Source organism: Condylura cristata, unplaced genomic scaffold, assembly GCF_000260355.1.
Source record: "Condylura cristata isolate star-nosed mole 26May11 unplaced genomic scaffold, ConCri1.0 scaffold00020, whole genome shotgun sequence".
NCBI classification, from domain to species: Eukaryota; Metazoa; Chordata; class Mammalia; order Eulipotyphla; family Talpidae; genus Condylura; species Condylura cristata.
The window spans coordinates 5,863,886-5,891,226 of NW_004567121.1; the positions used below are offsets into that span (position 1 = coordinate 5,863,886).

Consider the following 27,341-nt stretch of genomic DNA (forward strand, 5'->3'; position numbering starts at 1 on the left):
CTGGGAGGAGGTGGAGATGGTTTCACACAAGCCACCTATAAACCAGTTGAGATTGATCCACAGGAGAAAGAGGGAAATTACGCAAACTGCGGCTCCCCCTTCCTGCTGTGAACAATTCTAGCATGCAGGCAGGCATTTCCCTGGGTTGTCGCGAGACAGGGTTGTATGGTTTGGCCTGATCCCCGAGTCCCAACATGCAGCAGATTCTCTGGTGTTTTCAGAGGAAGACAATTTCCTAAGATGTGAGCAGTGTGTGTGGGGCCCCGGGGTATTGCGTCCCAGGATGGGAAGCCATGGGAACTGCCCCGCCGCTATGGAGAACAAGGAGAGAAAAGTGTGATTCTGGAACTGAGCGAGAATAGCAGAGAGGGTCTCCTTCCTGTCTCCTGTGACAGTACGATCTGCAGCTGGAGTTCCTGAGGGTTGAAGAGAAAGTCCTGCATGGTGAGCTGTGCCCACAGGGCTGAACTCCTGGCCCAGCCCTGCGGTATGTGTGACGTATGTGTGCCTGCACTGAGTGTGTGCAGGTGTGCACGCATGTGTGAGCATGGGGGGGGGTGGAAGTACCGAGTTCATCCCTGAACCGTTTGAACAGAGCTATAAAAACTGGAAGACAAGCCCACTTTGCTACCTGGAAGGGTGGTTCTGTCAGCACAGAGCAATGCTTCTCAAATGGACCACCTTATCCCCTCTGCCAGGGCCGGGGGTAGGAGGCTGAGGCCAGAACATAGGCACGAGGATGAAGCACAAAACCTACCTGCTTCTTCCATGTTGGCTTAAAAATTAGTGTGGGGCCCTCCCCTTGCGGTGCAGCGGGTTAAGGCGCGGCACTATGAGGCTGTCTGAGGCCATTGCAGCGTGAGTTTGATCCCGGGTCAGGGAGCTGACCCACATGGCATAGTAGACCTCTCCTGACCCGCCCGCTGCTCCCCTCAGCAGTGTATTTCAGTAGATCTGCCTGTTGCTCCCCACTCTGTCTCTGGTGAGTCCTCTCATCCCTGCCCCCGCACCTCCGGCTAGTACCCCAGTTCTTATAAATAAATATTAAAAAAGAAAGAAAGAGTTCTTATGTATCTAAATAAATAAATGTTTAAAAGAAAGAAATTAGTATAAAGTTTTATGCTAACTATGTAGTTTAATCCCCATTTGTTTTTATACAAATAATAGTTAAAATTCTTTATCAATGGATTGTATTTGGCACTCTGGGGTAACAAACAGGTTTAGCTTCTGGTTTCATGTTCTGCCTTCCCTAGCTCCCCCAACTTAGGGCTTCTCCAGCATTAACAACTCCAACCAAAGAAAGTCACATTCTTGAAGTCCTTCAACTAGTTCTTTCCAGAAACTGGAAAAACCTAGACTCTGAGCAACCACTCTGAGTCCTGTGAGCACTCAGCAGGACTTCATACTCCATCTAATCAAGGCTAGAAGACAGAAACTACCAAATTCAGGCATTTCCTAGAGGTATGAAGCTGTGAAGAAGCAAAAGCTAGATTAATATTAGGGAGTTCCAGGTTTGGGGGAATCCCATTCCAGTTGGAGAAGACGGAGGTGTGAGGTTAATTTCTCTACTGGGGAAATAGAATTAAAAACAAAATCTCTTAACCCAGTAAACCTCTCCACAGAGCAGAAGAGAAAAAAGGCAATTTTATTAATAAGTAAATGTTAAAGTAGAGTGCTGTGCATTGTGGGTAACCAAGAACATGAAGGGTCAGCCTCCCCACACTGTTCACAGGGCCCTTCTGAGACGTGTCACTTTGGCACATGGGTATTTTGAGCTGAGGTCTATCAAGGCCATGCAGGCACATGAGAAGCTTTTATTACTCCCCCAACTACCTAGAAGAATTGAAAATTAGGAGTGTTACTCTAAATTAGGTTTTTTAATAGAAAAAACCTTACCATCAGAGAAAATGATCTTTATGGCAGTACAGGCATCTAATTAAGAATATCTGGGCTTCATAAAAGGTGTCCCCTCCTTTCTCTTTGAACTCCCAGGTCCCTATCTCATTTCTTAACTCAAAATATATATCCTCAGTTTTTCCTCATTGACTTTGGAATCCATGTCTGTGCTGTCTTGTGGAAACTGGGATATAATTGATTTTTCTTGATACCTTCTTTCAAAGGGATCACTTCCAGATCCTTTTAAAGACATGCCTGGCCATAAAGCTGGCAAGAGTTTTATTTAGGTTCGATAAAGATTTATGAACATTTCCCTTATTTACAATAAAGAGAACCCAGCCTCATGTTTAAAATTTTTATTTGCCACTCCAGCCCCTAAATAGCAAACGAATAGCAGAATCTGAGCTAGTGGAGCATATTCCAAAGTGAGGTCATGGCATGTGGCTTGCTGAGCTTTCCTCTTGCTCACAGAGAGGTCCTCAGGGTGTGAGTAGACTTGGTGACAGTGGACAGCCAGGTTGAGGCGGGGCTGTGTCAGCGCAGGAGCTGACTCCTTCATGTGGCTCCTTGTGGATAATGAAGTGGCTGAGCCTTGGGAGATGTGGGGCTAGGACGAAGCACATAGCCAAAGTGGGTTTCTGAAAACTCAATATAAACACTTCTAGAGCAAGAATACAATCTTAGTGGAGCTCAGACAACCCTGTTTTCCATTTTAAACCCACATGTCACAGGTTGAACGCCTTTGCAAGAGGGATTTGGACAAAACTTCTGTTTGACTTAGGTGCCCCATAGGTAAGTTCCCACAGCCCAGCAGGAAGCCAGAGGATCTGAACCCCCCAGAAAATGCCTTCAAGCTCTGGGCCTGGTTCTCCCGGCTCAGTGGCTTCTGGTTCTCCTTCCAGCCATCTGGTTTTCCCATGATTCTGGACAGGGCAGGTGCTTTGAGCGTGCCTGGAAAATGGGAGGATTTCATTGCCAATCCTTGGGGGCAACACCTGTGTTTTCCTACTGAAAAAGACACATGCTTTGTTTTTGTTCCCAAGCTCCAGCTCTTTTCACTTGGATTTGTTCTTTCTCCTCAGAGATACACACACACACATGAGTGAGACTCATTCAGTGGTTCTCCTGGGATCCAGGGAAATCTTAATTTATCTCACGTGTGCTCTGAGATCAACGTCAGATTCACCTAAGCAGGTTAAAACGGCCCAGTAATAATGATCGTGTTAAGAACTTACTGCAGGTACTTACTACAGACAGACACAGACGCTAAGTGAGTTACTTATGAATTATCTCCTTTAATCTTTCCAGGTATAAGCTGGTACCATTGTCTCATAATCGACTCACCAGGACACGGACGCTCATGGCTGCTAAATAGCACCCGGAGCCATACAGCTCTCGAAAAGTGGGGCTGGGGCGGAACCATTGGCCCTGTTAACCTTTCACACGAGAAAAATGAGGTCAGAGATGTGTCAAAATACGTTCACTTGGGAATAGGAGAGAACTGAAATTTGGGAAGCATAAGATCAGTTTAGAAATCGTAAACATGCCCTGAAGAAGGACAGGTCAGGGAGGGTCTCATAGCAGGAAAGGGAAGGCTGAGGTGAGGGGCGATATTACAGTCAGATGGAAGGATCTTAGGGTACAAAGGGCCGGATGGAGGGACTGCAGGTCAAAGAGGCAGGCTCAGGGGTTACCAGGAAAAAGGGGGTACTAGCTCTTTATCCGTCCCTCAAACAGGATATTATCATTCTTGCGGGCTTCTTGGAATGTCGGCAATTTATCATAATACAAGGGTCAGCTCCAATTTAAAGAGGACATAAAGTGGCCTCTGATATTTTAATCTGGCTCTGGGGATGTCACTTTTCACAGTCTCTTCTCCCAGTTTTCTTTGCCCTGAAGTATTAGTAGCCCTTCGTGAGGTGCAAACACAATAGTCATGTTTGCTCCCCCACCCTCAGCTGCTCCAGCTGAATTATGATAAGAAGGAAGGGGGGGGAGGTCTTCCCTAGGCAATGGTGTCTTTGATGTTTATGACTTTGGTTTTATTTATTTGTGTTTGGGAGTTTACTTTAAAACCGCCTTCAAACACATTCTCAAACTCCAGTGAGGAATTCTATTCCTTGCTGGTTAATTAATAAAATACACAGATATGAAAAGCCACAATGGTATGAGTCACCATTGCTTTTAATGATTTTTTATTTTATGGGTCAGCAACAGAATTATGTACCCTTGGTAAATGGAAGTATATCCGCATGAGGATATAATGTATTCTACTGAGAGTTCCTGGGGTGAAAAGGATTTTAGTACTAACTCTTGCCAGTTCTGTTTTCTTCCTTTTCCATGTCTGCCCACTGTTGAAAATTATTTTAAAGAATGAACCAGAGCTTAGTTTTCAAGTGAAAACAGAGTTTTATTTTAGGTCTTTAGGAGGTGTGTGGTCTCTTAAAGATTCCAGCTAACTGTGTAAGTGCTCCAATGTTGGGGAAAAATACAGAACTATAGGGTGCCTTCTACAGATGAAATAGTAACATTTTTTAAGGGGTAGAGGGGCGAAAAATTGCAGAAAGGGATGCCTTCTTATAAGTGCAGTGATAGATAGGGCTCTGTGAAGGCTGCTCTGATAGTGTTTGGAGAAGTCTGGCACCATTTCTTTAAGTTCCCCAAATTCCAAGTGTCAGGATGCAACGTTAATGGGGGTGACATACCAATTATAAATGTAGGCTAGTGTTACTCCAAAATCGAGGGTTCATCTCCAGGATCACATGAATGCCAAAGGAAAGAGAAGGAAGTGAACGCTCCAGCACATGGTGAAATATTTTCATAGAACAAAAAACATGGGGAAGTTTTACTAGAGAGTTTCAAAACCAGATGAAAGTCCTCACAGAATGACAAAAGAAGGATGGATTCATAATGACCAGGGATGGTGCGAATACAGAGCTTTTCATGGAAAGAATGATACTCACATACACTGAATCACCCACTATGGAAAGATGCCACCTACTGATGGCTATAGACAATAATCTTTGGCCCACACAGGCTCATTCCTGATTGTCAAGTCTCTAGCCAACATTTCTTAAAAGAGGGTGGGGAAATTCTTAAACACTTACGGAAGTACCACCTAGGAATATTACTGGATATTTATTTGGGGGCCCGCTCATTCAAAAATAAATAATTGCTGAGATCCAGGACTCAACAAGAAGCAAAAGAAGTACTTTTTAAAACTAAAGCCAGGAGCCAGCAGCAGTTTCCAGACAAAGTGGTGTGTAAGATGTAAGGGTTAGTCATCTCAGGATGAATATCCTCTACGATTTGATTAGTAGCCCTCAAATTATGTAAAAACCAATAGTCATTCATTCTCAGTTTCTTTATTGCTATTGTGGTAGTTATAAGGACCAATAGATCAACAGGGGTTATAATCCCTGAATATGGTATTTAGAGGCTCAATATCTTCCATTGTCTATTGTTATTATTTTAAGATTTTTATTATGTATTACCGGGGAAGAGGCCAGGAGACAGAGTGGGGAGAAGAATTGGCAGATGGATGAAGTCCACTGCTGAGGGGAGCAGTGGGCCTGACAGGAGAGGTCTGCTGCACCATGTGGGTCACCTCCGGGGTAGAGATCAAACTCGCACTGAGGTGGCTATGGCTGTAGCTAGCTTGCAGTGCTTTGCCTTAACCCACCAGTGAGAGCCTAACCCATCATTTTACCACCAGTGAGGGCCTAAATATTATTTTAAATTAGGTGTTACTATAGCTGAATGGAGTCCTACCTGTGTGGACTCTGTTGACACACTTTCTAGCCTCACCTATTGTAGAATTTCTTCTGGAATTTTTTGGTTGTGGCTCCCTTTCTATCTGAAGCAGTGACCTTGAAGATCACCGATCTAAGGAATATCTGATCTAAAGAACAAATGTAAAGAGATACCTATTCTTTTTGGTAAGAAAGTCACTTGAGTATTTAATTTGCATAAGTCTTATCCTAGGAGAGGAATTGTGCATTCAGGCATGCACAGAAAACTGTTTCAAGTGAATTCCTCCAATTTGACAGTTCAGAGACTAAGAACAGCTTATGGGAGAGCTCTCTGGATAAGCATGAGAGTAATTTTTGGGTGAGGGGGCTCTGTTTGCTATTTAAGACGAAATAAGTTGCTTTGCTGTTAGTTAGGAAGTCTTTGTTTCTTTACCTCTGCTACTGTTACCTGGATTCCTCTTGAGGAATGTTAAGGTTGACAGAACTTTTTTTTTTAATTCTTTATTTGTCAGGCACTTTCATGTCTAGCTTTTGGGTTCCATTTTTACATCTCCATATGTGCATATGCGACACTCACTCCCCACCAAAATATAACTTGACATCGTCAGTCTTAATTCACATCAGCAAAGAGTGTGGTGATGATGAGCCGTCTTACCAGACGCTTCTACCTCCCCACTGCAGAGAAGATTAGGATAGTCTCGTCTTCCCAGGCTTCTTGTTTGCAGCAAGTGCATCACCGACGTCCCTCAGATCCCTAGTTTTTTGTTTTTCTGAGGGGTGGTGAGTGCAGGGGGTCCTTGGTTGTGTCCTTGTGGAAAGCATCTTCTTCTGTCCAGACGGGTCACAGTTCAGGGTGGCAGAGCATCCTGGTGCCGCATGGCTCAATGTTTCTGATTGCCCTGACCTTATCTTAATTTAAATAATTTGAAGACAATCTCCACTAGTTCTAGATATCAGTGAACTGGATATATCAAATACCCATTTTAGAAAAGCAAATAGATTTTCTTTAGGCCTCGGATCTATTTCTTGTATGTTCTTGAGATGCCTTTGCTCAGTGGCTCCCTTTTGGAATCTGATTGTAATACAGTCTCTGTACTTATTTACCCCTAGTCTTGTCCTGGGTCTTTTGGATTCCATCTGGGTCTACCTCGATAGCTCGCTCTGGAGATCTCTCTTCAGGCTGGTTTCTCTGCAGTCTTACCTTCCAGACCAGTCTTTTCTAATACCATTCATTCATTCTGTGCTCCCCAGCTGTGAGGAGGGCATTCACATCTGCCCAGTTAGAATTAGGAGTGACAAAAATGGACATAGACAGGTTTTCCTTCTGTTGGGGATTGTCTCTGTAAGACAGCATATTATTTTTCCAGTCATATAGATCTCTTCTGGATAGCTTTCAGCATTGGGTGCCACAGGGACTTGTCTTAATGGAGTTCCCTCATTTGAGACAGTGTCAGGGGACACTGAATTATGTCCCCTTTTGGGTATGAGAGGGGGAGCCCATTCCTTTCTGGGGGTCAGATAAGGAGGGATGTAGTGTTCTGGAAGGTTCCTTATAGTGTCTCATGCCATGACCTATGGGTAAAATCCAGGGAATTCACTCCCATAAGCACCTATTTGCACCCAAAACACTGTCACTAGAGGGAGTCTTTTCTTCAGCCACTGGCAATGAAAACATCTAAAACAATGGAAAGTGTTAACTCCATCCCAAACCACAGCCCACTGGGCTGTATGCTATGTAATTGGTCCATGTTTACCTGTGAAGACCAGTGTGTCCAACTCAGCTTAGTATTTCTTATGACTACTAACCTTAGATGCTGCTTGGACTCTAACCTAGCTGATCAAAGCATTTTCAACTGAAGACCACAAAAGGGAGGTCCACAGACCCTTCATCCTTGAGGGGAATTCTTTTGCAACTGAGGACTCCATTATGCAGTCCTGTAGAAAGAGAGACAATGTGTGGTATAGACATTGGTGTGAGGTACTCACCCAAAGACGTCTGATTCCAGCTGTTTTTCTCCCAGAATGAAAATGCTTCAAGGGCACCCAGGACACCAGAATAGGGGTGAATGTTTCCTTCAGAAGCTTAGTTTCTAGACAAGTTTCCTAGATGGTTAGTTTAGCTTGGGGTGGAAAGCCCCTGCCCCATTCCCCTGCTGTGGCTAGAAGCCCCATGTTGCAAGCCAAGTCCATTAATCCGAAATTGTGGGTTTGTCTACCTGATGTGCATGAATTCCAAAGCTGTGCCACCAAGGGCAGGGAAGAGATCCAGCTTTTAAAACAGAAGTGCTTCAGTAGTAGGTAGGAGATGTAGATCTAACTGTCTAAAAATTAGCGGACTGAGCTTATGTTACATTTGGGGAAGCTAGGCTGTGGAGAAAGAAGAGCTGAATTCCATTGGCTAGGGAGTGTGCTGGAGGCACAGGAATGTGGGTTGGGCAGGAGATCATTGGGTAATGTGGTCAGGAGGGACGGGAATGCAGAGCTGGCCGAAGGCCATAGTGGGTGGGCTCTGGCCCATATATGGGCTGCTAGTCAGATCTTTCTGATGCATGGATGCCTCATGGACAAAGCCCGAGGTCTGGATTGCTAGGTTCTCTTTATCTGGAGAAGACTCAAAGAAAGACAGAGAAGTAGAATTGCTTGAGAAAACAGGTTAGTCTTGGCACTGCAGCAAAGAGGAGATATATTATCTGATTTAATTGGAAATCAGAATTTTGGAAAACAGAATGTGGTTAAACCTGGCTAAGAGCTGTGGTGTGGTTGCAAAGGATGCAGGGCTAATTTGGGAGTGGGTTTCAGCTTTTGGGGACGGGTTTCATTACTAAGCATATGCTCGTATGTCTAAGGTTCAGTCTCCTAATGGCCTTCTGCTTCCATTTTGGATATTTTCCTGTATCAATTTTGATTCCACTACTGCCTCTACCCTCATCCCATGTTGTAAGGAAGACTTCAGAGGCAGTGTCATTTCAGGGGTTTTTGCCACTGTCTTAGAAACAAAGGCCTTCTGAGGTTTAAGGTGAGAGAGTGGCCCATGCTGAAGAAAACCCTCCCAGAACCAGCCTCCATTCTTGCCCATGGCCAGAGCAGGGACAGAAAGCTTGACATGGTCTCATAACTATGCCAAGAGACAACAATTGGGAAATGGGGTTTGGAGTAGGGTGCTGGTAGGCTGGGGGGGGGAGGTCTTTGAATGCATTTTGTAGGACTGTTGTTTCACTTCCTCACTTCCCTGGTCCCCAGTAACTGGGAGGGCTGGGGGCTTACAATGCCGACCCCTATCCTGTGACACAGGATGGTGGGCGAAGTGTAAATTGATCATACTCTTGCTGCTGTAGAGATGAACAAAGTAAGTTTTTCATTTTCTCTGGTACAGATGAGGAGGAGAATTTTGAATTATGGCCTCTTTTGTAACAGGGGTGGGCAAATAGTTTGTGTCCAATTGTGAAAATAAATCAAAACTAGCCAAAAGAGAAAAGCGAAAGCTAATTTATTCAGTGCTTGATAGGGCAAGGAAGTCAGCCAAATTGTTTGCATTTGGCAAAGACTCAAAGACAGAGAAGTAGAAAACCTTTGTGGTGGAAAAAGGAAGGTTTTGGCTGTTACCCATTGGTGGTGGTTGGCAGGGGGAAGCTGGAGTCAGGCTTCTGGAAGCTGGGTATCCTATTGGTTAGGTGTGCAATGTCAGCTTTCTTCAACTGGTCATAGTTGGAAGAAGGAACCAAAATTAGGGAAACTGTTGGTTAGGAAGCAAGTCCTGGCCATCGTGGGGTTTTTGTTTGGCTGCTTGACTGGTTGCGGTAAGCAGTGCTCTGACTTGCTGTGTTGGTTGGTTACTGCAGATAATAAGTTAGTTTACTGGGCTGGTTGTTGCTGGTTTTGGGTCAGAGTTCTATTTTTACATATGGTCTGGTCTTTTTCTGTTTGTAAACTCAGTTTCACCCCCTTTCTCCACTAGGGATTCTGGACGCATTACAGATTAGCCTGGATTGACCCAGCATAGGGAGGGGTGAGCACAACGGTGGAGTGAGAGAAAAAAATGTTGTTTCAATAGAAAACTATGCATTATCTTAGTGTACCCTTGGGTTACTATATCCTTGGGCTGGGATATCAGAGTTTAGCCCTGTTCACTACCTGTGAACTATGTTGCGACTCAGTAAGTTTTAGGCAACTTCAGAGATGTTGCCTGCATAGTAGAGATATAAGTGAGTTCTTCCTAGCCCAGTGATTAAAAAAAAAAAAAAAAAAAGCTTTGCTTTATTTGCATTTCATCCCAGCATTACTTTTCCCACTTAAATCAATGTTATTTTCACTTTTCTTTTCACCCAGTGATACTAGATCCCTCATATTTTTTAGACACAAGTTTATTATTATTGTTATTGATGAGAGTCATGATTTTGGTATTGATCTAACTGGACTGTATCACTTGAGCTCAGAGATGTAGACTAGGAACCACAGATTGTTTCCACAAAGGAAGTCCTTTATTTACATGTGGCGCCACCATGGGAGAATAGCATTTAGTATTTTCCATCTCTTAAGAGTGGTGAGTGAAGGAAGCTTTTATCAGAAAGGAAGGAATGCACAGACGTGCGGGTGGATGGTAAGAGTTTCCTCCTTTTCGGGTCTGGGAGGTGGCTTGGCAATCTAGGGGTAATTAATTACAAGACCATTGATGCACTTCTGGAATTGCTACTCTCTTCTGTGTTGGCACTTTAAAGTGACCTGGGGGTGTTTGTCAGGCATAGTTGTTCTCAGCAACCTCTGAAGGAACAAATATTTTGTATAGTGTTAGGCAGCCTATAATCATAGTTCTGACGAATGTAGTACAGTGGTTTCTAGGCAGGGGTCAGGCATTAATCTTGGGTCAGTCCCGGCTACAATTTTAGCCTTTTTTCAAAAGTATCCTTCAATGTTAAGTGTTATGTGTGTAGAGGGTAGGGAGAGTGAGGGGGAGGGGGTGGGTGGCATCAGGGACAGAGCAGGGTGGTCTTGAAGTGTCAAGGGGCTTTGGGTTTGAGCTTGATGTTGTAGAAGGTTTTTTATGTGTTTCTTGGCCAGAGAACGAATATAATGGTGTTGAGATCCTTACCATAGATTCTTGTTGACCTTGGACTTGCCTGAGATTGAATTTCTTGCTCACCATAGGTATGTGTGACTGTGGTCGGAGGGGAGGCTATCAGCCAGATTTCAGTTAGTATGGAAATGTTTAATGTGAAGTTTTTGCATGTATGATAGCTGGAGCAAATATCATGGCGGCTCTATCACTGGAGTGGGCCAGGGCTCGCTAAGAATATTTGTGTGGCATGTATCTGTACCACAGGCATTCTGTAATTTCAGCTAATTTGGACTCAAGTCAGGTTTTGGAGAATTGGTGTTCAAATTGTTACTAAGAAAGGGAAGAGCTTTCCCTCAGAAGGTGATTTTAAGAATGCTATTTCAGACCATGAGTGACTAAAAGAAACAACCCCAGCAAATAACTGCACAAAACTCCCCCAAATCACAGAATCAAACTCTGCAAACCAGAAACCTTTCTTGGAGAATGTGGGTGAGCAGGGATGATGCCATGAGTAAGGATATGGCAAATATGAAAATACCCTCCTGTTCAGGCCTGAGCCTGACTCCTGAAACATGGCCAGTGGGATGGTAGGGCGTAGGGCCAGCTGCACTGGTAGTTATGAAACTGAGGGTATTTGGGGGTGCAGCATGTCACCCTTGGGCTGTGGGAGGGCTGTAACCTTGGCTCAATGGCTCGATGAGATGCTGGGGGCAATAGAGTCTTTGCTTGACACACGCTGTTGCTGAGGAAATGCCCTAGGTGTTCTCTGTCCTATGACTCAGTGACTTAAGCTGGTTAACTGAGGAAGCATCCCAAAATATGCTTGTGGTCGCTTATCAGAGAACTGGCTGTTCTAGCTCCTTAAAAACATTCAAGGCTTGGAACTTGGAACTCAACTCACTGGATTTTGGCAACTGTACAGGAAGCCAAACAAGAACTTTTGTAGCAAATGGCCCCAAATAATAATATTTCATTCCTAACTGACAGCATCGCCAGTTTTTGTGCTTACTTTCAACTTAGGGACAACCAGAGAAAGTCAACTATGCATCCCTGGTCACTCACATAGTGCTTGCGGCTTCCCGCTTAAGTTGTCCCAAGCCAACCTTTACTCAGGGCACATTTGAAGCCTTCACTTTTTTTCTCCATGAAGCTTTCTTTCTTCTCTGCCTGCCTTTCTCATCATTATGGAAAGCAGTTAGTGGTAGGTGATGCCCTTGTTCTAACCAGCTCCAATAAATAGCCATTTCTGGTTTTCATAAGAGGATTGTTTATTTCCACAAAAGCATGGACTTGATCCATGAAGAAAGCTGAATATCCTAACACTGATGTAATAATTTTTTTTAAAGATTTATTTATTCATACAGAACTGGGATACAGGCCAGAGATGTGGAGGGTGAGAGGATTCGCCAGAGACAGAGCGGGGAGCAGAACAGGCAGATTGATGAAGTACACTGCTGAGGGGAGCAGTGGGCGGGTCAGGAAAGGTCTACCTCGCCATGTGGATCTCCTCCGGGGCAGGCGGGAATCGAACTCATGCGGAAGTGGCTTAAGCTTCTTAGTGCAGTGCTTTAACCCGCTGCGCCACCAGGGAGGGCCTGATGTAATAATTTTTAACAGAATATTAGAAAGTCCTTTGTATCACAAGGATAATATATCATGATCAAATAAGATTTTCCCCAGGAATGCAAGGGTGATTTAATTAACATAAATCAATCAGTGTTAAACATTATAGCAACAAAAGTAAAGCTAAAAATCATATGATAATGGATGAAAAGAAATTGTTTGATAATATCCAGCAGCCATTCACGATAAGAACACTAAACAAAATGAGAACAGAACTAGCCTACCTCAGTACAATAAAGGCCATGTGTTACAAATCAACATCCAATATAATTGTTTCCTTCCCATTTATTATTTGAATATAAAAACACTATGAATTTTGTATGTTGCTTTTATAACCTGCCACTTTGCTGTATTCATTTCTTGCTTCAAATAGCTTGTTGGTGAAATCTTCAGGGTTTTGTATGTAAATCATCTGTATATATTGATAACTTTAATTCTTTTCTCACCTGGGTTCTTTTTATTTCCTTTTGTATACTGTTCTAGCTAAAACTTCTAATACTAAATTAAACAAGAACTTGTTCCTGATGTTGAAGAGGCAGTTTTCAGTTTTTTACCATATGTATTTTATGGGCTGTTGGTGTATAATATATTACCTTTATTACATTGAGATGGGTTCCTTCTATTCCCATCTTAGAGTTTTTAATCATAAATGGGTTCTAAATCTTATCAAACGCTTTCTTTAGTGTGACCTTGGTACAGGGTAACTGGGTGCTTTCAGTAGTTAAGAGATTTACAGAAAAATGAAAAGCGGTGTCATTGAGGAAAAGCACTTCTGAGTCTGTGGACGCCTTAGAGCAGAGAGGTGTGGTGTTAGTGGGTGTCTTCTACCTTTCCCAGCAGTTACTCTGAAATTAAAGTTATTAGCAACCCTATTTTTCCAACTTCTCAGCTCAGGTGACTCAATCTGAGTGTTCTTGTGAGAACCTGAGCTCCAAAGAACATAGAAGTGACCAGACTGGGGAGAGATGTCACTCAGAGAGTGGCCATGTTTTCCTGCTGTCCGACCCAGAAGGCAGAGGCCAGCAATCGGTCTTGTTTCCACTTCAGGAAGTGGGTGCAGGTTTTGGGCATGTGTGACAGAAAAGGGAGTGTGTCACCTCCGATTTTGGCATCAGGGAACAGGTTTGGGGTCCAGAGGCACTCCTGGGTTAGAGCTGTGGATCTCTGTTCCTTGCTAGCTGTAGGCTTCGGCTGCTGCTCTTGTCACTCGTGTAAAGTGAGCTGATAAAGTGAACTGCTCAGCTCATGGAGGTTTGGGGCTTTGATGGAACTATGAGTTTTGCATATTGAACTCTGTGGTTGGGGAAGAGAGGGAGCTTCATGAACATCAGTTCCATTTGTCTCCGTTCACGGATGGTGGAACTGAGCATGAGGAAGAAGTGGGCACTCAGTCATCAGGATTAGGGGACCGTGGCTCAAGCCTGGCACAAGGACAGCTCTGTTAGGTACCCAAGATAGCTCTGGCTGGCTGGCTGGGGACATTGAGCCCATTTCACCAACTCTAACTTCCTGCTCTCCGCCCACTAACATCCCACCATGTACATCTAATTTCCCTTCATAGATCTAACTACCTTCCAAGTACCTGGACCCCCCTCCTGGCCTCTGACCTCTTTCCTTACCATCTTCCTGGCCTCAGCCATCTGTGTGCAGCTGGTAGCCACACTTACAGGTCCTGGCCTGACTGAGAAGAGGAACTTGGCAGGAACAAGGCAAAGACTTGGAGAGGCCGACTTGACACTGATCCCCAAAAGCTCTTGACTATCCTGGCTCCAGCTTGTCCCAGTACTGAAGGTGTGGCTGTGCACGTGGGGAGGGGCCAAGAGCCTGGTGGCTAAATCTGGAAGCAGGTAGGGCCATTACTTGGCCTTTCAGTAAACATAGAACTGCTTCTGGGGGGATTTTACCTGAATTGTCAGTTTCTCTTTGTTCCTTGGTGACTGTACTCCAGGTTGATTCATTCATTCATTCAGTGTGATAGTAAGTTGATGTGTCTTGGGGCACTTGCTGATATTTACTCAGTGCTTTACTTAGTGCACAGGACTTTCCTAAATGTTGGTTAAACTTAGAACAATTCTCAGAAAAAGTAGACTCTGCTTATCTGTGGAGGTGTGTTCCAATACCTCCAGCTGATGTTTGGGGAAACCACACATATTTACTGAACTCGCTCTATGTTGCATTTTTTCTCATTCATATACATCTGTGAGAAAGTTAACTTATAAACTAGGCACAGTAAGAGATGAACAACAGTACCTAGTAATAAAGTAGAACAGTGATAAAATATACTAATAAAAACTATGTGAATGTGGCCTCTCTCAATCTATCTTATTGAGCATATTTATTTTATATTTATATATCTGTTTAAATTATTGTTCATTTTACAACAGTGTTTCCTTCCCCCTCCCTCTCTTGTCATCACCATAGTCCCCCACATTCCTCCCTCCTTCGGATCCCTCGCTGTCCCCGTCCCCTGTAGGATCTCTCTAGTTTATAACTGTCTGTCTGTTTTGTTTTGTTTTGTTTTGTAGTGTTTTGTATTGTAATAACAATATACTCCCCCCCCCCGTCTTACTTGGTTCTCTTAAGTTCCTCCTATAAGTGAAACCATTTGATATTTTTCTATTTCCTTCTGACTTATTCCACTGAGCATAATCCCTTCCAGCTCCATCCACATTGCTGTGAATGGTATGAGTTTATCTTTTTTGATTGATAAGTAGCATTCCACTGTGTGTGTGTGTGTGTGTGTGTAAAACACATCTTCTTGATCATCATCTAGTTTTGGGCATTTGGGTTGTTTCCAGGATTTACCTATTGTAAGTAGTGCTGTAATAAACATAGGGGTGCATGTATCCTTTTGAATTAATGTTTTTGTGTCCTTTGGGTAGATCCCTAGGAATGGAATTGCTGGGTCATATGGTACCTCCATTTTTAGTAGTCTGAGGAATATCCATACAGCTTTCCATAGTGGTTGTACCAGTTTGCATTCCCACCAGCAATGTAGGAGAGTTTTTTAAAATGCATCTTTGCTAACATTTGTTGTTGTTAGTTTTTTGATATGTATCATTCTATTGAGCATATTTTTGGATAAAGGTTGATTCTATACTATTGTTGTGAAGAGGAGAAACCAGAGGTAGAGAGAAGTTAAGAACCATGTCCAAGACCCTAACTAGTAAAGAATCATGCTCACTTAAGCACTTTAAATCCCTGAACTTAATAGATGATTAGTAAATTCTGATAATAAAATACCAATTGATGTTGCTGGTATAGTTTTCCTCCCACCTCTCCACCCCCCTTGCTCCTCAGTGACTCTATTTTGGGGTTGCTGTTCAAGATTGGTGATGCAGAGAGTGGGTTGGCCAAGGGGCTGTGCTTCTGTCCAGCACCTCCAGTTGGGACAGCACTGTGCAGGGTCTGGAGCACTGACCCCAAGCTTGTTGGTGGAGGGAGAGGGACTCTCACCTGCCTCACCCAAGAAAGCATTTTGCCTCTGGCCTCATTCATTCCACTTGGCAAGAGTAGCAAAGACAGCTTCTTGATGGAATGTGATAGTCTCAACACCCTCCCTCCAGAATGAACTACTGTTAATAAAAGGAAAGTGATAAACAAAGCTATCGTCTCTTGGCAGGTGCTGAGAGTATAGATTGAACTGTTTTGTTGCTACATGCTGGGGAGTTAAGTATGTTCGGAGATGTTTGCCATCTTTCTTTGTCTATTTTAATTGTCTGAGAATGTGGATGACCAACCAAGGCTAATTCGCCTTCTAGCCAACTCCTTCCCACACCAAGGCTGCCAACCCTGTGCATTGTGCCATGGACCTGAGCTGATGGGGTCTCCTTCCAAATGTTCTGTGGGGTGGTAATAAAAAGCATGGGCTCTGGGGCATAAGTTGGAATCTCAGGGCCAAGCAGAATGTACTGTGTATCAGTTCAAATTGGGTAGGTTAGAACAACAGCAATTTATTGTGATGGTTCTGGTGGCTGAAGGCCCCTATCAAGATGTAGATAACCCCACATTCCTCCTGGGGGCCTAAGGGAGTCTTGTCTTGTTGGTTTCCTGTTTTTGGCAGCAGTTACCAGGTCCCTTGACCAGTAGATATGCTGCTCCACTCCCTGGCTTCCTGCGTGTCTCCCCATTGTCTTCCGTCTGTCTCTTTTTATAAGGTCACCAATCATATTATTGGTGTAAGACACACTCTATAGACTTTTTAAAAAAGATTTATTTATTTTTGCATACAGAACTGGGATACAGGCCAGAGATGCTGGGGCAGTGAGAGGATTCAGTAGAGACAGAGTGGAGAGCAGAACAGGCAGATTGACTAAGTACACTCAGGGGAGCAGTGGGTAAGATGAGAGAGGTCTGCTGCGCCATGTGGGTCAGCACCCTGGCTGGGATCGAACTCGTGCTGCAGTGGCTGTGACTAGCTTCGAGTGCTGTGCTTTAACCTTTGCACAACTAGGGAGAGCTCCTATAGACATTTTTAACTAGATTGCCTTTGTAAGGGCCTGATGTGCAACTAAGCTCACATTCTCGGGGTTAGGACTCCAACAACTTCTTTTTGGTGGACACAATTCAGCCCATAATTCTGTGTACCATTGACTAGCTATTTATAGTCTGTGTCCCTCAGTTTCCTTACTTCCTTACATGATTAGATGAGTCTTTATGTGAATCAAGTGCTTGAAACAGTCAGGCACTTAGTACATGAGAACAGCTATTCCTGTGACCCTTTTCACAGAGTGGCAGAATACAGGCGTTGGGAAGTTTAGACACTTACTGAGCTGTAAAGCTAGACCCGCCAGTGGCTCTGGGACAGGTCACCCCTGAAACCATCATTATGTCCATGGCCCTGGCCCTGCCTGTGCAGCTGAAGAAACAGTTGCACCCAGAAAATACATAGCCTGACTGGAAAATGCTCTTTCCATCTATTTTTGCAAAGCTTTCTTGTCAAAGTCAGCAAAGATCGATATTCTGGGGGATAGAGACCTTAGCCCTTAATCTTTCACTTGGGTGAAATTTACCATCTGTGGCTTCCTCATTTACAAATGGCAAGAGTGCCCTGGGGTGACCCAGAGGCTCTCCCTACTCCAGCAATCTGTGGGTCTGTGGATCTTCAAGTGCAAGAACAAAACACATAATGGCTTGACTAAACCAGGCACAGCTAATAATATGTTTAGTTCCGCCAGTGTTTGGCTCACAGCAGTCAAAAATCTCATAGTTCTTTGGGGCTTAGCTGACTCCTTTGATCTTTCAGATTCCAGAGGAGCTGGAGTTTGGGGTTGGGGAGCTTATGTGAGTCTAAGAAGAGGAATAGCTGGGTGGACTGAAACTTGGAGGATCTGGTAGCTTCCTCCCCACCTCACAACTAGGTTTGTTATAAAGTCTGGGAATGTACCATTTCCTGGGGATGACTGCTTGGGTATAGTCCCAAAAGGTTAAGTAAAGGGGTTGGGGGCATGTCTGCCTGATTGCAATGCCATTTTGTCTTTTTGACCCTCTCTGTCACTGAGAGGGTGGCCAGGATGACTGCCAGGTCTTCACCCTCCTGGGCATTGATTGTGGGGATGAGGAAGGAGGAGGGTGGAGTGGCTTCCTTAGAGCATTAGGCTAAGGTCTCTCTTTTCAATTCAAAAGTTGGAAAGAACGTATGAACACATGATTTTGGTGAGAAACCACGTGCTTCCCTATTTGATTTTCAGTTATTATTTTGAAAAGCTTGAATTAGTGGGGAATATATCTATATTCCCACTTCCAAGCAATTGGAAGACTGTCAAGCAAACTCTAGGAATGGATCCAGGGGTTTAAATAGAGACACTTTGAACACATGGGTTTATTAACTATGCATCATCAATTTATGGTATGTAACTATTTTTCATGACTGTGTAATATGTACTTGTTGCAATATGCTTGTTTTTTACTAGCAATCCTTAATATGCAGATGGAACGAGGGCAAATTTGTTCCAAAATTTGTTCCAAAAATGTCAGATTTATTTACACTCTAATTTACTGGGTGAGTGTAGTCAGAGCAAGACTGAGAAACACCAGGATGATGGTGTGATGAGCTGTAGGCTCTGAGGGTGAGAACAAAGAATGTCATACAGAGACCAAACCCAATGAAAACTGTGATTTAAATGACTCTCCCAAGTGACACAAGGGTTATGTATAAGCACGATGAAGCTATCAGTAGCCACTGCAGAACAAATTGGATCCCAGGGAGATGACCCACATGGCACAGCAGACCTCTCTTGTCTCGTCCGCTGCTCCCCTCAGCTGTGTATTTCCATCAATCCAGCTGTTCCGTTCCCCACTCTGTCTCTGGTGAATCCTCTTAGACCCCTGCAAATCTGGCCGATACGTCAGCTCTTGTATGCATAAATAAATAATTAAACAAACAAATAAATAAATAAATCTTTTAAAAAATAAAAAAAATAGGACCCTCCCTGTTGGTGCAGTGGGTTAAAGCCCAGCACTAAGAAGCTAAAGCCACTTCAGCATGAGTTCTATCCCCACCTCGGAGGTTATCCACATGGCGCGACGGACCTCTCCTGACCCACCCGCTGCTCCCCTCAGCCTGTTGATCTGCCTGTTCTTCTCCCCACTCTGTCTCTGGTGAATCCTCTCACTGCCCCTGCACCTCTGGCCTGTAGCCCAGATCTATATGCATAAATAAATAAATCTTTAAAAAAAAAATGACTCCTTTATGGAGGGAATCATCCTATGGAGAGGACCCAGCTGTTAGTTATTGGCTTTCTAGTATCTCACTGGTTATAAATTGGGATTCAGTCATTTATATCTTTTATTGTTATTTCCTCCACTGTACTATAAATTCTCAGGCCAGAATGATACTGGACTTGGAACAGCTGCTCAAAACATATTATTAAAGGAATGAATGCATGCGTGAAAGAATATAGACTTCTTGTTGTCTGAACTTTGTTAGTGTGGATCAAGGTAGGTCCTCCTAGAAGAGGATTAGATGCTGGGGGTTGGACCCTGAAATCTCATCTGTCTTGTGACACCCATTTTGATCTAGCTCAGAAAACTTGGCTACATGTCATAATTTCCTGGTAACTGTATCGTATGAATCAGACTTGGAATTTTTTTTTTAACTTGCTTTTTCTTTCTGTATGAACCTAAAGAAAGGGTAGATTGACTTTTTGTGGCTTTTTTTTCTTTACTATTTATTTTATTTATTTATTCATACAGAACTGGGCCAGAGATGCAGAGGGTGAGAGGATTCACCAGAGACAGAGTGGGAAGCAGAACAGGCAGATCAACGAAGTACTCTGCTGAGGGGAGCAGCGGGCTGGTCAGGAGAGGTCTGCAGATCTCCTTCCTGGCAGGCGGGGATGGAAGCTTAAGCTTCTTAGTGCAGTGCTTTACCCCGCTGCGCCACCAGGGAGGGCCCCTTTTTGTGACTTTTGCAGGAATGAATGGGAAAGGTAAGGTAAGCAGATTTGGATTGGTTAGTTTGAATAATTTCAGTAGGCTTTAGGGCACAGGACCTACTCCTAGTTGCCTGATAACTGACGCTGGGGTGATCGGGGCTGGATACGGAGGCCCCAAGTAGGAGAGTTCCAGGAAGGAGCTAGTGGAGGGGTGTAAGTTCTGGGTTGGCTGGCTTGCATTTGAGGGTCATGCTTGCAGCCTAGTCGTTTGCTCTCTTTAGGACTTGGATACCTTGAGAGGGCTTATTAAGGCCTGGGATGTCAAGGCATCAGAATACCACAGTGATTAATAAGAGAAATGGTTAATGTAGGGTGATTCATAGAGAAGTGGGGAGTCGGTTCTGAGCTGGGCAGACATCACAGTGATGTTCCCCGCAGATCCATTTAAGACTCTTAGAAACCCTGCCTAATCATAAAATACGCATTGCTGTTGTGGAGGAGAGGGGAAATTTCCTCTAACCCACTTCTCAGCTGGTCAAATAATCAAATTAACATCAGACAAATTAGTACCAAAAATTTAGTTACATTTGTTTGGGGAATCTATCAATATATAAATATAATGATTCCAAAGACATGAGGCAAAAGGGAATATCTACCCTATGCCGAAGAATTCACGTGATAGCAGCCAGGGACTCACATGGTGAAGCATCAAGGCCCTACAATTAGATGTTTGCCCTGCTGGTAGCTAAATTTCTTCAATAGAATGGTTGCAATTCTGGGAAAGGCCCCCCGACTTACATTTTTCTGGTTAATTGAAGAAGCAATAAAAAGTTAGAATGACTTCAGCTCAACTTCACAAACCAAAGTGGCATATCTTGGGGAAACTAATTCTGAAGATATTGGGGGCCAGTTACTGCAGTGTGCTGCATTGGCCTCCTCAAGCACTGGGAAGAAGGGGCCAAACCCCAGCCTTATGGGTGAAGTAGATGCCGTGGTAGCCACATTGAATATTAGTGCCTGTGAAATGTGGAGTGTCAGCCTGGAATAGGATGCTTATGTTTATGGCCCTTGTTCCATTTGCAAAGCCCAAGCAGCAAAGGGCCTGAGTCTGCTGTGACATGACTTCTTGCCCTGGAGAACAATGAGTGTTTTGAAGATGACAAATAAAGTGAAAGTTGTACAAGGGTCAGCTTATGTGCACGGAGGGTTTTATGTAACACTGAGGAGAGGGCAACGGGTATATTTGGGGCCTTGCAGGGTGATTCAGACCTCATCACTGCTTTCAAGAAGCTGGAGGTTCAGGTTTCATCTGAACAATGCCCAATGTTCTGTGTGTCACTGAGAAATTATTAGGAAGCAAAGCAAGATCTCACCAACCAAGGAAAGAACTGTGTAGAAAGAGATACTGTGGAAGTTGGAGCTGTGTTAGAGTTGGAGGTGGTTGGATTGTGGAAAGGCCATTTGATCCAAGATGCACGGTGACAGAGGCTGCGGATGGTGACTTTGAAGTTTAAAAAAAAAAATTTTTTTAAAGATTTATTTAGGTATGTATGTACACAAGAACTGGGGTACAGGCCAGAGGTGTGTGTTGGGAGGTGAGATGATTCACCAGAGAGAGTGGGGAGCAGAACAGGTGGAGCCACTGACACACACTGCTGAGGGGAGCAGTGGTAAGACAGGAGAGGTCGGCTGCCCCATGTGGGCCCTCCCTGACTGGGGATCAAACTTGTGCTGCCGTGGCTGTGGATAGCTTCATAGTGCTCTGCTTTAATCCCTTGTACCACCAGGGAGCATCCTGACATTGAAGTTTTATCTCCAAGTGAGTTATGCATATGGTCATTGAGGGCTATGTGATAAGAACACTTATTTCCTAAATGTAAAAATTTAAAATATAATGCGAAGCTTGTTAGTCAGTTTCAACATGGGTGTTTGCTTATTTTTTTTTTAAAGATTTATTTATTTATGCATACAGAACTGGGGTACAGGGTGCAGGGGCGGTGAGAGGATTCACCAGAGACAGAGTGGGGAGCAGAACAGGCCGACTGACCAAGTACACTGCTGAGAGGAGCAGCAGGTGGACCAGAAGACATCTGCTGCGCCCTGTGGGTCACCTCCGGGGCAGGCGGGGATCGAACTCATGCAGAAGTGGCTTTAGCTTCTTAGTGCTGTACTTACCCGCTGTGCCACCAGGGAGGGCCCAGTGTTTGCTTTTTAATATACTGAGAATTCTTTAGAATGTTTTCAGTATTTTTGCAGTGACTGGTATCTTTTCTTCTGGAACCTCAACAGGTTACAAACAGGAGCAAAAGGGATTTTACATGGGTAGATAAGTTAAAGGTTTTCAGATGGGGAGATTTCTTGAATTATTTGGGTGGGCCCCATATGTAGTAATTATTGATTAGGCAGTAGTGTGGGAGATTGGCATGGTTTTGGGGAAACAAGAACTAAGAATAGTAATTTATTTAAAAAAAATAAAACATTGGCCCTCCCTGGTGGCGAGGGGGTTAAAGCACAGCATTAAGAAGCTAAAGCCACTTCAGCATGAGTTTAATCCCTACCCGCCCTGGAGATGATCCACATGGCGCGGCAGACCTCTCCTGACCTGCCTGCTGCCCCCCTCAGCAGTGTACTTTGTCAGTCGGCCTGTTCTGCTCCCCACTCTGTCTCTGGTGAAGCCTTTCACCGCCTCTGTACCTCTGGCCTGTACCCTAGTTCTGTATACATAAATGAATAAATCTTGAAAAAAATAAAATAAAACATTATAGTCACTTACTTACCAATGTATAAAAAAATTTTTTTTTACTAAAGTAATACTGCTTTTTAACATTATATAAGATTCAGGTACATCATTGAACATCAGCATGTGTATTCTACATTAAGTTCACCAGTAAAAATCCCATTTATCCCTTGTCATACAATTATCCTCTTCATGCTGATTTACCTCCGTCTCCTGTCCCTCCCCTTCTGGAAACCACAAATTAGAGACCATTATGTAACCACTTTTATTAGGAATCAAAAGTCAATTTAATAATTCAACTTTTTGTAATTTCTATTTCTAACAGGAGCCAGGAGAAGCCAATAGGATATTGACTGGAACAGTTGGGGGTGAGTGGGTGGTGGGAGGCTGAGAGGAGAAAAAAGTGCTATGGTGGATAGAATGGGGTGGTGATCGGGAGGTGGGTGGATGACCAGGGGTTGGTCTGGTGTCAGTTACTGGTTCGGGTCCCAAAATTGGTATTGTGTGGGCTGCTACCCTCTCTTCCTGCCATGCCTGGTGGGGTAAACCTTGCCTTGAGGAGTCCTGCAGATCAGGGGCTCCCTAGAAGCTTTGGAAGGCAGTCAGCCTTGTCAACACTTTTATTTTAATGCATTGAGACCTATGCTGGACTTCTGAGTTCCAGAACTGTAAGAGAATTCATTGTGTTCTTAAAAGCCATGGTAATCGGTGACAGCAGCAACAGGAAACTAACACAGAACTGGAGTTCTGCTTCAGGCTGGTGTTATCTAAACACAATAGCAGCTATGGCCATTGAGTGTTACACAACCCCACGTGTGTGGTCAAGGCATGGCAACTTATGTCTGTGACTTTGGTATGCTTTGGCTTCTTCTTTGTTTGGATAAGGCCATAAGTCAGTTGGGGCTACTAGCAAGCAAAGTATTTCTGCCTAGCCTCAGTGGGGACACTCAAGTTGGTTCTCAGAAGCAGAGTAATAGCAGGGTGAATAACCATGATATTGCTTATTAACATGGAATGATCAAAGCTCTAGCGTGAGGAAATTTTCCCTGTTTCTGGTTCTAAGGAAAGGGGACTTCCTTCCCGCTTCCCACATGGCAGGATGTGCTCCCTCTCTGAGTGGCTATCACTCCCTGTGAAGTCATACTCTAGAATTTTTCTTCTGGACAGACTACGCTCCTCTAGCTGGTGTGTCCCAGGGCAGAGGCATTCTGGACCAGGTGGATGGAAGCTGGGGCTTTCATTACAAGCAAGAGAGACTATGGGCCTCAGATCAGAGTCGGTGGGACCCTCCCAGAGCTTCCTGAGTCTAATGGCAGAAGGAAAACTTGGCCGTGTGCATGGAGGGGGAGGGAGTACAGGACATTGGGACCCTGGGACTGGACGGGGGCTGGACAACCTGGAGAGAGATGGAACCAGCTTCCCGTCTTCCCAGCTATGCTCTATGTTATGTGGGCAGGGTGGAGAGAGATGGCGGACACAGGTTATTGGTATCTAGTATTCCTGGGGTGCTCATCCCTTCCCAGTGTCTTTTCCTGGAAGCCAAGGTGGGGAGGTGGTAGTAGCAAAAGAAAAGAAAAGTTTGGAAAGAAAAAGCTTTTCATAGCAATGGTAAGATTTTTCTCTTAAAATCAATTCTTTTCTGTAGATCTAAAAAGATCTGCATACGCTGCTCTTTTTAGATATGAAGATTATTGTGTATTCCATGTACAACCATAAAGCACACCCTCCTAGAACTGGAAGAAATCGTTGAGTTTATGGGAGGCTGAGAAATGGCCCTAGACATGCGTATGTCTTTAATCTCTACAACCCACGATTATGTTACCTTATATGGCAAAAGGGAGTTTGCAGAGGTGATTACGCCAAGATTTTCAGATGGGGAGATTATCCTGAATTACTTGAGTGGGTCTCAAATATAGTCATAAGGGTCCTTATAAGAGTAAGGTTAGAAGGTCCAGGAAGAAGGCAATGATGGATGCAGGGAGAGGAGCAGTGACCTGTTTTGGGGCCACAGTCAAGGAATATGGAATTTAGAATCTGGCAAAGGTAAGACAGATTTTTCCCTGGAACCTTCAGAAGGAATCTGGCACTTTGATTTTAGTGCACTGAGACCTGTGCTGGACTTCTGAGTTCCAGAGCTGTCAGAGAACTAGTTGTGTTCTCTTAAGCCATTGTAATTGGTTACAACAACAGGAAACTGTCACAGAACTCACTTACCTCAGCCCTCTTATTTTACAGATGAGGAAACTGAAGCCATTTGTGTCAGTTAATTGTTTTGATTTTTGTTGATTTGCAAATTCTTCAATATTTTTAATTTTTGTTGATTTGCAAATTCTTTGTAGGAAGGGCGTGACTTCTGTCTGTATGAGTAAGATAGAATTTTTTTTCTGTTACTATTCAGCTGACCACAACAGTCTCTTGCCTTTTCAGTTATCCATGGTCTGGTTGCTAACATTGGTCCTTCCATTTTGAAGACCACATTTTCTTGAATCCAAGTTAATGATCTCTGATAAGCTGAGTGAACTTATGGGGATAATATGACAACATATTTGGAATTAAGGTTGAATAGATTCTTGGATCCAGTTCCAGCAAGTGTCTGTGAACTTACTTTCAGCCTCATACTGTCCATGTGGAAATATATAGCATCAGATGTTCCACAAAGTAGCTACAGAGTAATGGCTCAGGTTTTTTTTTTTTTTTTAGCTTTATTTTTATTTATTTGTGCATACAAGAACTGGGGTGTAGGCCAGAGGTGCGGGGGAATGGGGTGAGACAGAATGGGGAGCAGAAGTGCAGATCTACTAAAATACACTGCTGAGGGGAGCAGCGGATGAGACAGGAAAGATCTGCTTTGCCACATGGGTTAGCTTCCTGGCTGGGGGTCAAACTTATGTTGTGGTGACTGGTAATAGCTTGATAGTGCTGAGGCTTAACCTTAAGGGGTCAGTCTTATAAATTTTAAGAACCATCATAACCCCTCCATCCACCAGATACCAGTTGCAAGTTCAGGTTGTGACCTGTATTTTTTTTGTTTTTCTGATTGGTTATAAGTCAGAGGTTCCCATAAAACCTTCTTTAGTCTTGATTATGTTGTTAGATTGATTCACATAACCAAGGAACCATTTTACTTACTAGATCACTTTATTTATTAGAAAAGAATATAACTGAGGAACTGCCAGATAGAAGGTATAGGGGAAAGATGAAGAGCTTCTATGCCATCCCTAGGATGGCAACTCAGGACCTCTGAACCATATACTTTGCGAGTTTTTATGGAGGCTTCATTATGGATACATAGGTAATGAGCTCACTGGCCATTGGTGATGGGTTCAACCTCTGGGCCCTCTCCGTTCCTAGAGGCCTTGGAATAGGACTGAAAATTCCAATCCTCAAATCACATGGTTGGTTCTCCTGGCAACCAACTCTCATTCTTAGAAGTCCCAAATGTCACCTCATTCTTAAAGCAAGAGACACCTTTAAAATTTTCTTCACCTAAGAAATTCCAAGGGTGGGTCAAGAAATGTAGACAAAGATCAGCTATCTAAGGAAAATATATATTTGGTGAAATATGTATTTTGTCATCTGCATGACCAAATGTGTTTCTTAGAAATCATAATAAATAATCTTGTAAATTACAACATTACAAAGGTTATCCCATAAAAGCAGGGCCAGATAATAATGTATGACATAGTAGCTAACATATGTTCTCTGCTTCTCCAAACTCCCTGACCCCCAAGCCTCCACATCACAATGAAGGAAAAGAGATTGCAGTCTTGACGCAAGGGTTTTTCAGAAGATGTCAATGATTTCTGAAGTAGAACAAGCTTTAGAACATACTTTCTGGGTATGAAAAATGAAGACTCATTGCTTCAACCCTGCAATAGACATCCTGGGTGACTGTCACCTCAAACCTCAGCAGATTTCGAGATACTAAAGAACACTATGTGCCTTGTTTTTTTCTCATAAGTTGGTGGAGAAATTTAACCAAATGTACAGGTGATGGTGGGAACCAGTCCAGCCATATATAGGGGTGGTGGAGTGGCCTATAAGTACTTCAGGCTTGGGGACTTACTTTTGGGTCTGAAGCATTAGGTATTGAAAGGAATATCCAAGAAATTCTTGTGGATTGAGTTTCCCATAGAAAAAAAGCACACTTATGTACAATCCTCTTTATGGATCACAAGATCAAGAGTTACGCTTCACCATGGCCAAAGGCAGTTTGCATGGTTTCACTTCTCTTGTTGGCTATATTAAGCTTGTGGGCATCTCTGCTCTTAGTGACTAGGGTCCCAACTAGGAAGGTCAGCTGGGCTTGGTTGACTACTACAAAGAGGATTCAATTAGTTATGTAATTGGGATATGATGCTATATGGCAGAATTCTCCTGTTATGGTAAATTCATACCATTGAAGATTACTTGGCTTAACTAAAAATGTATGGCTCATTCTTCAAAATTATGGAACAAAGCAAAATGCCTTGCCCCCCTCCCCCGGCCAATTAGTTCTTGAAGAAAGAATAAACATGAATATATTGTAAGATTTACCCTTTGTTGAACAAATTCCAAAATTCCATTGGGGGTATTTGCAGCACATGTAAAAACAGTATCTATGAAGTTCACTACATGAATTGGTATATATAATTACATTAATAGAGCTTATTCACCCATGCACCCTCTAAGCACTTGAACCTCCATTTATTTTCTTTAAGCTAAAGATGGATTTGACTACCTTGAAGTTTCTACCTAACTTCAACATAGTGGTTTTAGCATATTTACCTCCCCAATCTAAGTTATGACATCTGATATCTACCTTCTTGTAGGAAAAACGATGTAACTAGGGCCAGTGAACTCTTGATTTTGAGACATTTATTCTGGGTATAAACTTCCTAAGGTGTCTCTAAAAGAGTTTCTCA

At 43.5% G+C, this 27,341-nt stretch overlaps 1 protein-coding gene across 2 annotated transcripts in view; it reads left to right on the plus strand.

Annotated features, from left to right (window-relative positions):
* Positions 1-379: 379 nt before the first annotated feature.
* Positions 380-27,341, plus strand: part of IL1R2 (interleukin 1 receptor, type II) — a 64,157-nt gene continuing 37,195 nt past the window's right edge. The window contains exon 1 of one of the 2 annotated variants that reach the window (XM_012727321.1): positions 380-444. The gene's annotated coding sequence lies outside the window, so the exon portion shown is untranslated. Of the gene's footprint in view, positions 445-8,219; positions 8,301-27,341 lie in introns of those variants that run through there. The other variant, XM_012727322.1, reaches the window with a different exon arrangement.